Genomic DNA, 13,625 nt, shown 5'->3' with positions numbered 1-13,625 from the left:
CAGTTGCATGGTTAAACTCCATATTCTCTAAGAACAGAATTAAAATAAAACTCAATTGAAAGACATCTGGAGGATTTCTGAGCTATCCATTTTAGTACTTGAATTTTAAAGTGACTTTTATCACATTTCAAAATAGTTGCATCTTCTCTCTATGCTCACCAACAAATAACTGAATATGTTTTTATTTTTTGTTCAACTGCTTACCATCTAAAAGCAAGTGATAAGCTGAGAAATACATTTTAGTAATGAAGGAGATAAGCCAAAAAAGAATGTAGGCAGTTGTTCAAAGATATAGGTGTAATAAATCCACCTTCATATCTACTGAATTCCTCTGCTTAAAGTGATCAACTTTAACTTGAATCTTTAAGTTGTCTGTATCATAAGTACCACATTATTTTTTCTTGAAATAGTTCAAAGAGCTGACTTACTTCAGATACCATTTTCTTAAAAACATTGTGCATGCAAAGAACGACTACTTACTGGCTGACCCTACCAAAATTCATAATTAATTGCTAGTTTAAATAGAATTCTTCATTGCTTTTCAATGCAATTATATGAGATGCAAAACTTAAGTAAGTGGCACAGGTAAGACCTTTAAAAGAATTTAAGGATGCTGAGTCTCACCTTTAATATGGAGAATTAAATAAAAATAGATTTTATATATAAAAGAAAATAAATACACACTAGGAACAAAACTTAACAGAAACTGGAAAGGAACTTGAAAAAAAAAGGAATGATCACCAAAATAGGCAAATAACCTTACTATATAAACAATTCTTAAATATCACTAAGAAATAACATTTAAAGTAAGTAAAAACAAGTAAAGTAAATGAAATAAGAAAAAACACAAAAGAGACAGGAATCTCTAACAAGTGTTAAAATTTTCAGTTCATCAAAGACATCAAATTGAAAGCAACACTAGGGTAGTATTTTTCAACCTAGTCAGATAGCAATAATTTTTAAGGGTGAAAATTAAAATGCACAGTGTTCATTTGGGATCTAATCATACAATATTAATGGAAGTATATAATAAATTTTCAAAATGTCAATTTTGTCAACAGGACTTAGAATGCGGGTATTTTTGGCCTAATGACTATATTTGTTAAGTTTAGTTTTAAGGGAAAAAACCCAATGATCTAAATAACGACTTTTATCCCTGCATAGTTTTTGTTTTTTAAAATATAAATAGGAAGCTAATTTTTTTTTTTAATGTTTTTCAGTCTCTCCTCGATCCCTCTCTTCAATTGTGTGTGTTTGTGTGTGTGTATGTGTGTGTGTGTGTGTGAGATCTGCTTCTTTCTGTTCTTTGTACACAGAGACAGGCATATACACTCACCTTTTAAGGTAGCTGGGAAAGAACTCCATTGACCTTGTGTTTTGTGAGAAATGCAAACAGGCTAGTCACTCCATACAATCTGTTTGGATATACACATATCCCAATAATAATAGTCATCCCTCTAAGGTTTCAACAGAGTTTGCACGTGTGTGTGTGTGTATGTGTGTGTGTGTGTGTGTGTGTGTGTGTGTGTGTATGTGTGTGTACGCTCTATTTTGACACTTATATCTCTACCTTAACATGAGTGACCTGTTGAATCACTTCCTGGAGTCCTGAAATGGTTAATTCAAACCATGCTGGGGATCACGATATTAAAACATGTACTTGAACAAAACTAATACCAATAATACAAGATAAAATGTAGGAATGTGAAGGAATTCTGCAGATGTAATTAAGGTACCAAATCAAGTGACCTTAAGACAAGGATATTATCCAAAGGGACTAGATCTCCTAAATTAGAATTTGGGTTTAGAGGTCAAAAATAAGAGATTTTTGATGAGACTTGAAACATGGCAGAGACTTGATGTGCCATTACTAGGTTGAAGATACCCAGGGTCCATGTCTCAAGGAAAGCAAGAAGCCTTTAGGAGCTGAGAATAACTCCCAGCTATGGTGATACCACCAGTTATTGGTGATGAGTTCTGCTTCCTTAAATGTTGAAGTTTGAACATTAGAGAAGCACAGTGAGGCAAGCATATAGAGCTGGTTTTATTTAAAGGTAGTATACAGACTTCTCCTGGGAGGGAGAAGGGAGCCATGGCTAGTATTCTGGTATCCCAAAAAGTGAGAACACCCTACCCCATTTTGAAAACTAGTTTCCTTTGTTCTCCTGCTCTCTCCTTATCGCTCTGCTTCCTGCCTACTGACTAGGCCCAGGAGAAGCTGGTGGGATGGCCAAAAGGTGAGAAGCAGATGGAGAGAGGGAAGGGTCAAATAGAGTGATCCAGGCAGGAAACAGCCCAGGGGGCATTAATTAACAATTTCCCATCTGCAACCTTTTGGAGGGGTAGTGTAGACAGGTAATCTTGGTATTCAAAAGACTCTGCAGACATTAACATTCCAATCTCCCAGAGTGGTCTCCAACTTCCAGGATCCAAACTGGACTCCACTTTCTCAATTCCACCAGATCACCTGTGTATACTGACTGTAATTCTAACTTCACTGGCCAGGAAGAAAATGGATACCTGAGTGCTATGCCTACTAGACTCAGTTCTTATAAAAAGGAAGAATGAACTTGGAAGCAGGTTTCCTCCCTGAAACTCCAAATAAGAAATTAGTTCAGCCAACACATTGATTTTAGTCTTGAAATACCCTACACAGAAAATCCAGTCATGTCATGCTGATTTCTGACCTGCAGAAGTGCAAGTTAATAAATGTGTTGTTTTAAGATACTAATTTGGTGTCAATTTGTTATACAGCAATGGAAAAATATTACCATACAATATTTTGAGAATAATATTTCCACTCAATTTTCATAATATGTTGCAGTTCCAATTAAAATGCAAGAATATTAATTAATAGTACTTGACAAATTAACTAAAAAATAAAGAGCTAGAAAATGGTAAGATAATTAAAAGGAAAAAATTTGCCAGTTATTTTAAAACTGTAATGATTAAAATTACTGCATTGTAACAATAGACAAGTGTGTCTATATAGCATAGAAAAGAGTTCCCAAATAAATATGTATACAAGAATTTGGCATATATAGAACTTCATGCAAATAAATGAGGAAAGTACTGAGAAAACTGAACTTCACTATTAAAAATATGTGGTTCAATCTTGTTACCACATCTAATTAATTCTAGATACATTACATATGTATATTTTAAAAACATAGCCATATAACTCTTACCAAAATCTAGGTAGGTTTATGAACATCTTACAAAGTGCAACAGAGTTAAGAATGAAGGTAACTAACAAGAAGAATATTCCCACAAAGTGTATACTAACAAATATGTAACGAAAAAAATATCTAATGGAAAAAAATTATTTATAGAAGGAAAACAGTAATGATCAATATGTGTACCAAAATCCTTAAGAACCAAATATTAAGGAATTGAAAAATGGAAAAAACAGTGAGTGAGAATGACTTTTTATCTATTATTTTGAAAAACAAAATTCTAAAACTTGCCCCCAATCATTAGGATAAACTCTTAGGACTCTCCGAATAGGAGGATATATTGTCATAACTTTTTACAATGCAATAAGATATTTTCCAATAAAATTGTGGTCAGACCTCTTAACCTGGTAATGTTTCTCCTTGTTTACATATTAGAAAAACTTTCACATGTATTGAAAAATCTCATTTTCAAGGATAGTCAATAAATTATTGTCTCATAAAACTTTGATAATATAAATGTTTCAGAAAAAAGGAATCATATATTTGCAAAACAAAATACTGTACAACAATAAAAACAAAGTAGCTCTTCATGAATAAACTTTGGCAATGTCTTTAAAATAAGTTAAGAAATAAAGAAAATAGAATTAGGGCTGGAGAGCAGGTTGATTTTCAGATATACGACACATAAAAAAATAACCTTTTAATACCTTAAAGTTACAAAAAGTCCAGGATGTACAAGAAAGAAGAAAAAAGGAAGAGAAAGAGAGAGAAAAGAAGGTAGAAGAGAAAAAAGAGAAAAAGGAAAAAGAAAGAGAAAGAGATATAGAGAAACCACTATTCTTCTGTACTATAAATTGAGGTCAGGTTTTGTGATACTTCCAGCATTACTTTTTTTGCTCAGGATTGCTTTGGCTACTCTGGATCTTTTTTCCCTTCCAATAAATTTTAGGACCATTTTGTAGTTCTGTGAAAAATATCACTGGTATACTGATGGAGAGTGCATTGAATCTGCATAACACTTTTGGTACTGTAGCCATTTGGGCAATTTTAATTTTGCCTAACCAAGAACATGGGAGGTCTTTCCAACTTCTAAGGTTTTCTTCAATTTCTTTCTTCAGTGTTCTATAGTTGTTTTCATAGAACAGGTCTTTCACCTCCTTGATTAGATTTATTCCCAAGTATTTTCTTTTTGAAGTTATTATGAATGGGCTAGTTTGTCTTACTTCTTGCTCAGTAGTTCCACTGTTTGGGTATAGGAAAGTGCCTGACTGATATACCTTGATAAGATACAGAAATGCTATTTTGCTGAATTTATCATCTCTACAAGTGTTCTGGTGGGTCTTCTAGATAAAGGATCATGTTATCAACAAACAGATAATTTGACTTCTTTTCCTTCTTGTATCCCCTTAATTTCCTTCATTTGCCTGATTGCTTTGGCTAGAGTTTCAAAAACTATTTCGAATAAGAGTGGCAAAAGTGAACATTCCTGACTTCTTCCTGAATTTGGAGGAAAGATTTTCATTTTTTTCTATTCAGCATGATGTTGCTCTTGGGTTTGTTGTATACTGGTCTTTACAATGTTGAGGTAAGTTCCTTCTATTCCTAGTATTTCAGCATTTTTTTACATGAACAAGTGCTGGATTTTGTTGAATGCTTTTTATTTTTTGCATCTATTGAGATGATTATGTGCTTCTTCTCACTAATTCTTTTTAAGGGGTGAATTATATTTACTGATTTGTGTATGTTAATCAACTTTGCAACCCTGAAATGAAACCCATTTGATCATGGTGCATTAATTTTATAATGTGTTTTTGAATGTGTTTTGCCAATATTTCATTAAGGATTTTTGCATCTATGTTCTTCAGGGATATTGGTCTGAAGTTTTTTCTTCTTGACGTGTCTTTGTCTGGTTTTGGTGTCTGCATGATACTTCAGAGAATTAATTTGGCAATGTTTCCTCCCTTTCTGTTTTATGGAATAATTTGAGAATGATTGGCACTACTTCTTCATTAAATGTTTGGTAGAAATTGGCTGAGAATCCATCTGGTTCTGGGCTTTTCTTTGTTGGAAGGCTTTTAATTACTGCTTCAATTGTATTGCTTGATATTGGTCAACTGAAGTTTTCTATATTTTCGTGGTTTGATTTAGGTAGGTCATATGTGTCTAAAAATTTTCCAATATCCTCTAGATATTCTAGTTTATTGTAGTATAAATTTTCAAAATAATCTCTAATGGTCCTCTGGATTTTGGACATTGTTGTTGTTATAATTGCAAATTAGTATCAATCTGGAAAGCAGTATAGAGATTTCTCAAAAAACCAGGAATGGAACCATCAACTTATCATTTGGTATTATCCAAAACAATTAAAATTATAATACTATAGCTATACAGTCACATCAATGCTTATAAATGTGCAACTCACAATGGCCAAGTTATGAAACCCTCCCAGGTGCCTGTCAACAGATGAGTGGATAAAGAAAATGTGGTGCATATACACATATACATGGAGTTTTACTCAGTCATAAAGAATGACATTATGGCATTTGCTGGTAAATGGATAGAATGAGGGAACATCATGCTAAGTGAGATAAGACAGACTCAGAAAATTGAGGGTTGAATGTTTTCTCTCATATGCAGGAGGAGAGCAAAATAAGGGAAAAATGGGGGATCCCATTAAAAGAGAGGGGATTAGTGGTGCAGAGGAAAGAGATTAAGGGGAATGGAGGAGAGATAGGAAGTAGAGGAAAAGTGGAATGAAATTGATCAAACTATGCTATGAATACACCACAGTGAATTTTACCTTTATGTATATCTATAAAGCACTAATTAAAAATATAAATAAATGGAAGATGAGTGGAGTAGAGGAAGGAGAATGTGGGAGGGAAGAAGAGAGGGAAAGGGGAAGTACAGGGGACTGCAGTGGCGCAAATTGTATTTCATGCTTGTATGGTTATGACAGTTGAACCCCCATATTATGCATAACTAATAAAAATAATCTGACAAAGAATGAAAACAAAGGGGGGAAAGAGCAGGAAAGGACAGAGAAGAAGGGGAAAAGAAGCCGTAATAAATTATGTTAAAGGGAGTCAATGGAAAGATAGGATAAAGTTTAAATAATAAGATCAATCAAATAAGTAGTTTAGGATCCTTACCCAAAATATGAGATCAATATCCATGAATCACAGTGATACAAAAAATAATGAATAAAAAAAGAGAAAAACCTGCCTTGCAGATGAAGTTCAAATAACATATATAGATATTCTGCTCTCAAGGAGAGAGAGCCCAAGGTTCTAGTATAAACTGCATATTTACCAAAGAGTAGGGTAAGGAAGAGAGGAGGGGAAGAGCTTTGAAGTGGAGGGAAAAATCTGACACATATTCCTTTCACAAGGTAATCAAGGTAGACAATATCACTGATTAGCATTGGTGGCAGCACATGTCCTTAAAACTCAAACCCCATTCTAATAATGAGAGAAACGTAACACAAATCCCAATGGTGGGACATTTTACAAATGCCTGACCAATATTCCTCAAAATTGTCAGAGTCATTAAAACAATCAAAGTCCAAGAGGAGCCTAGGACCATGTGGCAACTATACGAAATGTATCCTGGATGAGATCCTGGTAAAAGACAGAAGACATTAGCAAAACCTGAAGAAATAAGAATAAAAATTTAAAGTTTAGTTAATAATGCATGAATATTGGTTCAATAATTATAATAAATATGCAAACTATGATGCTAATAATGCAAAAACTTTGTATGGTGTTCTTTGAAACCTCTCTAATATAGTCTCAATTTTCTTGTAAGCTTAAAATTTTTCCAAAGATTAAAATTTTAGTGAAAATTAAAAAAAAACCCTCAGATCTACTTGAATAGCATGATTATATTTACACACAAAAGAATAAATGCAAAATTTATTAAATTGAAAGATGTATGATATGTAGTCATGTTATATACTTTGAATTATTCTTGGTGTCTTTTGTTATATTTTTATCTTTAAATTTAAAAAGTCCAGTTCACATTTGAAAGGAAAAGAAATCTCTGCCAAGTATCCCACTAGTATATGAGGTTGGATGGTAATTGATGATCACCACAGATTACTGACTTGATTTTATGTTGCATGTTTTCTCACATACTTAGAGTTTAGTTGTGGCAAGGAATTCCAACATTCCTAGTTAATATTTAGCTGTATGGGCAGAAGTTGTAAGATCTCGTTAGTTGAGACTTTCTGAGATTTCACTGCTTTGTAGACTGCTAACCAGAAAACATTTTAATTTGTAATAAGCCCCCTCAAACCAGGCAATCTATATTTCAGTATTTTGCTTTCTAAATGCTAACAGATAAATTCTGTTTATAAAAATACCTTTAATAGCTAAAATCCTACTATTATATGTTATTTTAGAAGTGCTATTACCAAGTATTTATACTATATTATAGAGAGTTGACCTAATTTTCTCTGCTTTGTCTCCATAAAAGTCAACATTTTATATACCTGGAAGTATAAAAGAAGCAAAAGTGATCTTTGTTCTCTTACACATGATAATCAAACACGCTACATGTAGATAGGAGAGAAAATATCCATGGTTAAGGAACTGTCGGTATACTTCTCTATAAAATTCTGAAAGTCTTCAAAAAAAAAAAAAAAGGATAGTAGCAGCTTGCTTAACATTATGTCAAAATAAAAAGCAAGAAAAGAAAAAAGAAGAAGAAAGTCTAGAGAATGAAGTAAAGGAAGAGGGACAGACTGGCAGTAGAAAGATGTGGTTATCTAGTCACTGAAGAGACAACTCAGACAACTCTGCAGAAGTGATAATGTGTTAATTATTTAAGACTGCTCTAAGTGGACTTGACAGGTAATTACTAATGACATTCTTGTGGTTATGGCCCCATGGGGAATATGGATAAGCTGATGCAAGTCATTTGTCTAAAAACATCTGTTTAAAGATCATTGTTCTCTGACCGAATTGGAATATAATATTAATTAAAAACCAAAGGGATGAATGCTTCTCTACATTTCCAAAGCAGTACAATAGCCAAACCTTCCAAATGTAGAATTTGTTTCACTGGTTGAATTTTTTCTTGCTGCGTTTCAGTCTTAGTGAGAAATTAGCTTCAAGAGCACACAAGGGAATAAAGTCAATTTTCTAAAGCAAAATTTTGTGCATTATGAAACCTTGGAGGAAAACATATCTTCATTTATAACAGTGGCTCTTACCCTTTTTGTGAAACGTGACAGACCCATTAGAGAGTGTGATAAAAGATATGGTAACTTCCCCTATTGACTGTAGAATTTATGCACACACATACCTTCAGAGATTTACAAACAATATCTTGGAGGTCACGTAAACTCTCAAGTCCAACAAGGAATCATAGGTTAAAAATTTGTAATTTTTTTGAAAAATATAAATTCGTTCAACCATTATAGGTTATTACTCTTTCTATAATAGAACCAATGTCTCTATAATCTGAAGAAAAATTGTGAAAAAGCACAATAATGCACATTGTCTCAAAAAATTGCATTTAGATACAAAACAAATTGATTTATCCTGGAAAAGGTATGATATATGTTGATTTGATTATGGAGAAGAAGAAATTATACTCAAAACATTAAAAAACGTACAGGAGAAACTGGTTTTAGGAGAATGTTTTACCTTGAAATGGAACGTGAATTGAAGCACAAAGTTTGATAAATAAATTTGTTAAACAACCTCTAGAAACATTTGTATATTGAATTTTGCTATATTCCTATATAAAACAATTGAAAAACTCTCTGAAGACATTTTAGCACTATATCAAGTAGATTTATGATCAAAAAAGTAGATTATTGAATTAAAAAAGAAATTAGAATTCATTATCATTATCTGTAGGCATGTATATTTATGCCTACATGTACTTCATACCAAGTAACTGTTTCAATCTAAAAATAGTTGTGCAGTTAAAATTGTACTGAAAATTTCTTTTTCAGTTAACAGACATTTGCCATGCTTGCAATTTGCCAGATACTATAGTAGTAAATGGTAAACTATCAAAAAAAGATAGGTGTTGATTTTTCCTTCATAGAGCTAACAGAGCACTTTCATGTAGGAAGAGTTAACAGTGGTGGGGCTTTCTGTATCTTGATCTTGGCCAAACCTCTCTAATTTATTTTTGGTACCACTTTGCCATTGTTCTCAATATAACACATACACTTAGCTTGTTTTAGGGTCTGTCTTTTGACCTCTTCATACTGATGGTCATTGAATACCTACCTATAAGCTGATAACACCTGGTCTTCTCTAGCTAACATCAACTTTTTTCAGATCTCATTTTTGTTTTTTCATCAGGGTTACTTGAGCTGTTATAGTTTCGTATAAAATTATTCACCTTTTAAATTATTTGCTCAGGGTCTGGTTTTTTGTTTTGTTTTGTTTTGTTTTTGCTAACTTTTTTTCCTCTTTATACTGATCTCTGATCCTAATGACATAGACTTCAAGACCTGACAAAATTCTTGGAACAGAGTTGATGGAGTTGAACACAATAGACAAAAATTTGATTAATAAGTGAAGATATGAATAAAAGAATGGTTGTCTAATGTATCACAGAGAGATTACAATTCATTGGAGTTTCAAGTATTGTGGGAAAATTATTGTAAGATTTATTTAGGAAATATAGAGGTCTACTGGTGGTGGCAGACAATCTAAAACAGAATATAGTGTGGCATATTGGAAGTCATAGAATATGTGTTTGCTTGAGATCTTCAGCTCAGATCTTCATCCATTTATTCTTCTGCAATTTATAAGTCTGTAACTACATACTGAGTGGTCAATAGACAATAAGTCAATGGTATATTTCTATCTGTTTCATAAAATCCTGTAGCATAAAATGCAGTGTTTTATATATGGTAGGAACTTAACAAATACTTCCTTGAGTGGATGAATGAATATGCTGAATTAAAGTCACAGAAGTAAATTAAAAAAAATTCAAAGAAGAGAGTGAAAGGAATTCCAAGGCATTATTCCTCAAATATGAACTTTTTTGCCAAAATAATTGTGATGGTTAATCTGAATTATCAAATTAATTGGATTAAGAGATATTTAAATTTAAGAGGCTTCAGGGTGTCTCAATGAGGGTGTTTCTAGGCAAGTGAGATAGCAAACTGAGACAAAGATCCACCCTCAGTGTGAACAGCATAGTCCAATAGGTTGGAGGCTTGGATGGAACAAAAAATTGGAAGAGGGAAGTCGCAGCAGCAGCAGATCAAGCTCCTTTCTTCTTGAATGGGTTCTTGATTGCTGTTCTGATCACCTGAGGTCATGAGATTCCATCTCCTCAGTCTTTCTAAGTAGAATCTGACTCTCCACCAAGTTTCAAGGCCTTCAGCCCCAGAATGTGGAGTCATAAAATTGATCCCTCTTGTTCTGAGGTTCCAGCTTCTTGGACTGAGCAGCTATCTATACTTTCCTCCAGTTCTTCAGCCTGTAGACAGGCAGTGTGGGAGTATCCATCTTCTGGTTGTGTAAGTCAGTCAACCCAATAAATCCCCTATTTAATAATAATACATGCATATGTATTAGGTATTATATACTATATATAATACATATATGTATATACATATATAATGTACATAAAATCCTGTTAGTTCTGTTCCTCTAGAGAACCCTGGCTAATTCAACAACCCATGCCGAATATTTTATACTGTATAATCAGGTTAGAATTATAGAAATTAGACTTGCTTTCCCCTTCATTAGATATCTTCTTTTCATGATTTTTTTTAACTTAAATTCACTGAAAATAGACACAAATAAGAACCAACATAGAATCGCACATTTGCAAATATTTAAAATCAAAACAGAAAAACAGTTATCATCTGTTCCTTTCTCATCATACCTTAATTTGATATGCAAATTGGAATGGATTGTGCCTGTATCTAAATTTTACTTGGCAGTTTGCTAATTCATTTTATAATATAGCACACAGACATGGAATTTGTAAATTAAATTATACTTAGATCTTGTTTTGATTTCTATTTTTAATGGATATTGAAAGCTTAGTGATTTTTAATATTTTGAGGCAACCAGCCACTTTAGCATAAGGGGTGCTTTCATTTTTTATCCTGATTACACGTTTTGACTTTATTTCAGCAAAATGACCTCATTTTTCTTTTATCTATTTTACACACAAAGGATGAAAAGCTCAATTTAGTAACAATTAGATTCTTTTTAGTGGAGGAATTAAAATCCCAAAATAACTTTCTGAATATTAAATATTCCTGAACTCATCCTCCATAAATTAGCTCATTAGCACTTACAAACAATATATTAAATAATTAATAAATATTTACTGAATTTCACACATGGTTCGTAAGGTAAAATTGTAGACAAAGTTCAAATTTCAAGAGGAAAAAATTTTAACAATTTTATTATTTTATAAATTAGCATACATTAATTTTTTAATCTTTGAATTGTTTACATATAGTGATTTTATAAATTTATTAGGTGAGATTTATAAAAAATATGTTAAGATAAATCAATAGCTTGCATATGTTGCACTGAGATAATAAATTTCAATACATTATCCAAATATTTGGAATTCTATGGTCTTCTAAAGTCTTTAAGGAATAAAAAGAATTGAGTATCAAGAAAATTTATTTTCTTTATTTTTTATTTTCATGTTAGATGAGCTGACTTCTTTAAAAGAAGGAAAAGTTGTGGCTAACATGTAATAATGCTTGCTTAGGAAGTAATAACATAAGTAATGTGGTCATTTCTATACAAAAAGCAAAACAAAACTTGGACTGAGTTGTTTTTCTCCTTGTTTGCATCTGAGGGCATCAATGAAGAGTAAGAGAGTGTGGTACTCCAAAGCATGCCTCTTTGGTATGTGGATTATTTTGAATGAAAGACCATTGGGAACTAAAAGATGCAGAGAAACTCTTTTCTTCCCTTAACTGGGTAAAAATATGATTTTCACCTTTTGCAAAAAAGAAAAAAAAATTCTTTTGTAAATGGAAATTTCCTTTTTAAAAGATGTCTCCATACCAAGAAGAGAGAGCTTACTAGAGACTATTATCTCCTGAGAGATTCATACCTACATAACCTCTTATTTACCATACATCTCCTCCCCTCAACTGTGACTTGCCTCCTGCTTTCTAAGACTGAACACGTTTCAGTTTAGTTAGTCTAAAATAGGTATCTAAGCCTCAATCATCTAGACAATTTTTTGCTATATTCTTTGGAAACCCTTTGTGTATGTACATAATTAAAACTGTTTTTTTTTTTTTTTTTTCTCTTGTGACTCTGTCTGTTAACAGTTGATCTAATTCATGAACCCTAGCCATTGAAATCAAAAAGGTAGAGGAGAAAAGATTTTAACTTCCTCTACCTAAGGCAAAGTCAGAATTACATTCCTTTATGTTTGATTGTTCTTCAGTCCCTGAGTACATTAATCTGCCCCATGCTTCATACTTGACCAAAGAATTGATGAGAGCTCAATGTAATGTCTGAGATAACTTGTCTGTCATTGCAAAATAATAGGAAATGTGCATATTGATCTCTTTCCTTGACACAGAACTCCTATAAACCTCTTATAATTTCCTGATTGATAGGGATGCTAAGAGAATTTTTTGTTTTAATATTTGGTGTTGAAAGAATGGACATTTTTTTAAGCTGTCTGAGGTCACCCTCCCAGTTATCTTAACTCCCTAAGGTCACCCTCCCAGTTATCTCAACTCCCTAAGGTCTTCCTCCCATTGTCTCAACTCCCTAAGGTCACCCTCCCAGTAATGGGAACAAAGCCCCTAAAGCTGTTCCAAGAAACAGCCCCAAACAGAGTAAAAGAGAAAATTGAGCCAGATAGCTAGATAGTGCTCAAACAGTAGGATTACCAGAAACTATTGACCAGAATCTACGCCCTATTGTAAAACATTGTGAAACATGTTGTATGTTATCAGCAAACCCAGACCCCCTTTGAAATTTCCCGGCAGCTTTGTCCCCCTTTTCCCTTTCATGTGCGACCCCTCCCGATGTGTGGTTTCTGCCTTTATAAACCTACAAGATTTTCTGCTAGGGACTCGACTCCTCGAGTTGAGTCCCAGCGCGCTGGAATAAACACCTCTTGCGGTTTGCATCAAGTGACGCCTCCTGCGGTTGATTGGGGTTGCCGTCCATCCATGGGACAGAGTTGGGGTTTCCTTTTTGGGGGCCTTACAGTGTTAGACCCAATTCTTGACACAGAGCTCCTATATCCATTGGAAGTTCCTGGGTGATAGGTGTATTTTTGTTGTTGTTCTAATGAGGTGACACTTGATGGTTCTTGTTTGGAGTCTGGTCACCAGAAATATCCATCCATATTATGAGCTCTCAGTTCCACCCCACATTCTCTAGAGATGGAAAGAGGATGGAGATAGACTACATAATTAACCATGTATATGAGATACAGCCTTCATAAAAACTATGGAGTTCAGAGAGCTTC

Source organism: Sciurus vulgaris (genome assembly GCF_902686455.1).
Source record: "Sciurus vulgaris genome assembly, chromosome: 5".
In the NCBI taxonomy this organism is placed as follows: domain Eukaryota; kingdom Metazoa; phylum Chordata; class Mammalia; order Rodentia; family Sciuridae; genus Sciurus; species Sciurus vulgaris.
This window is presented reverse-complemented; position numbering follows the sequence as displayed.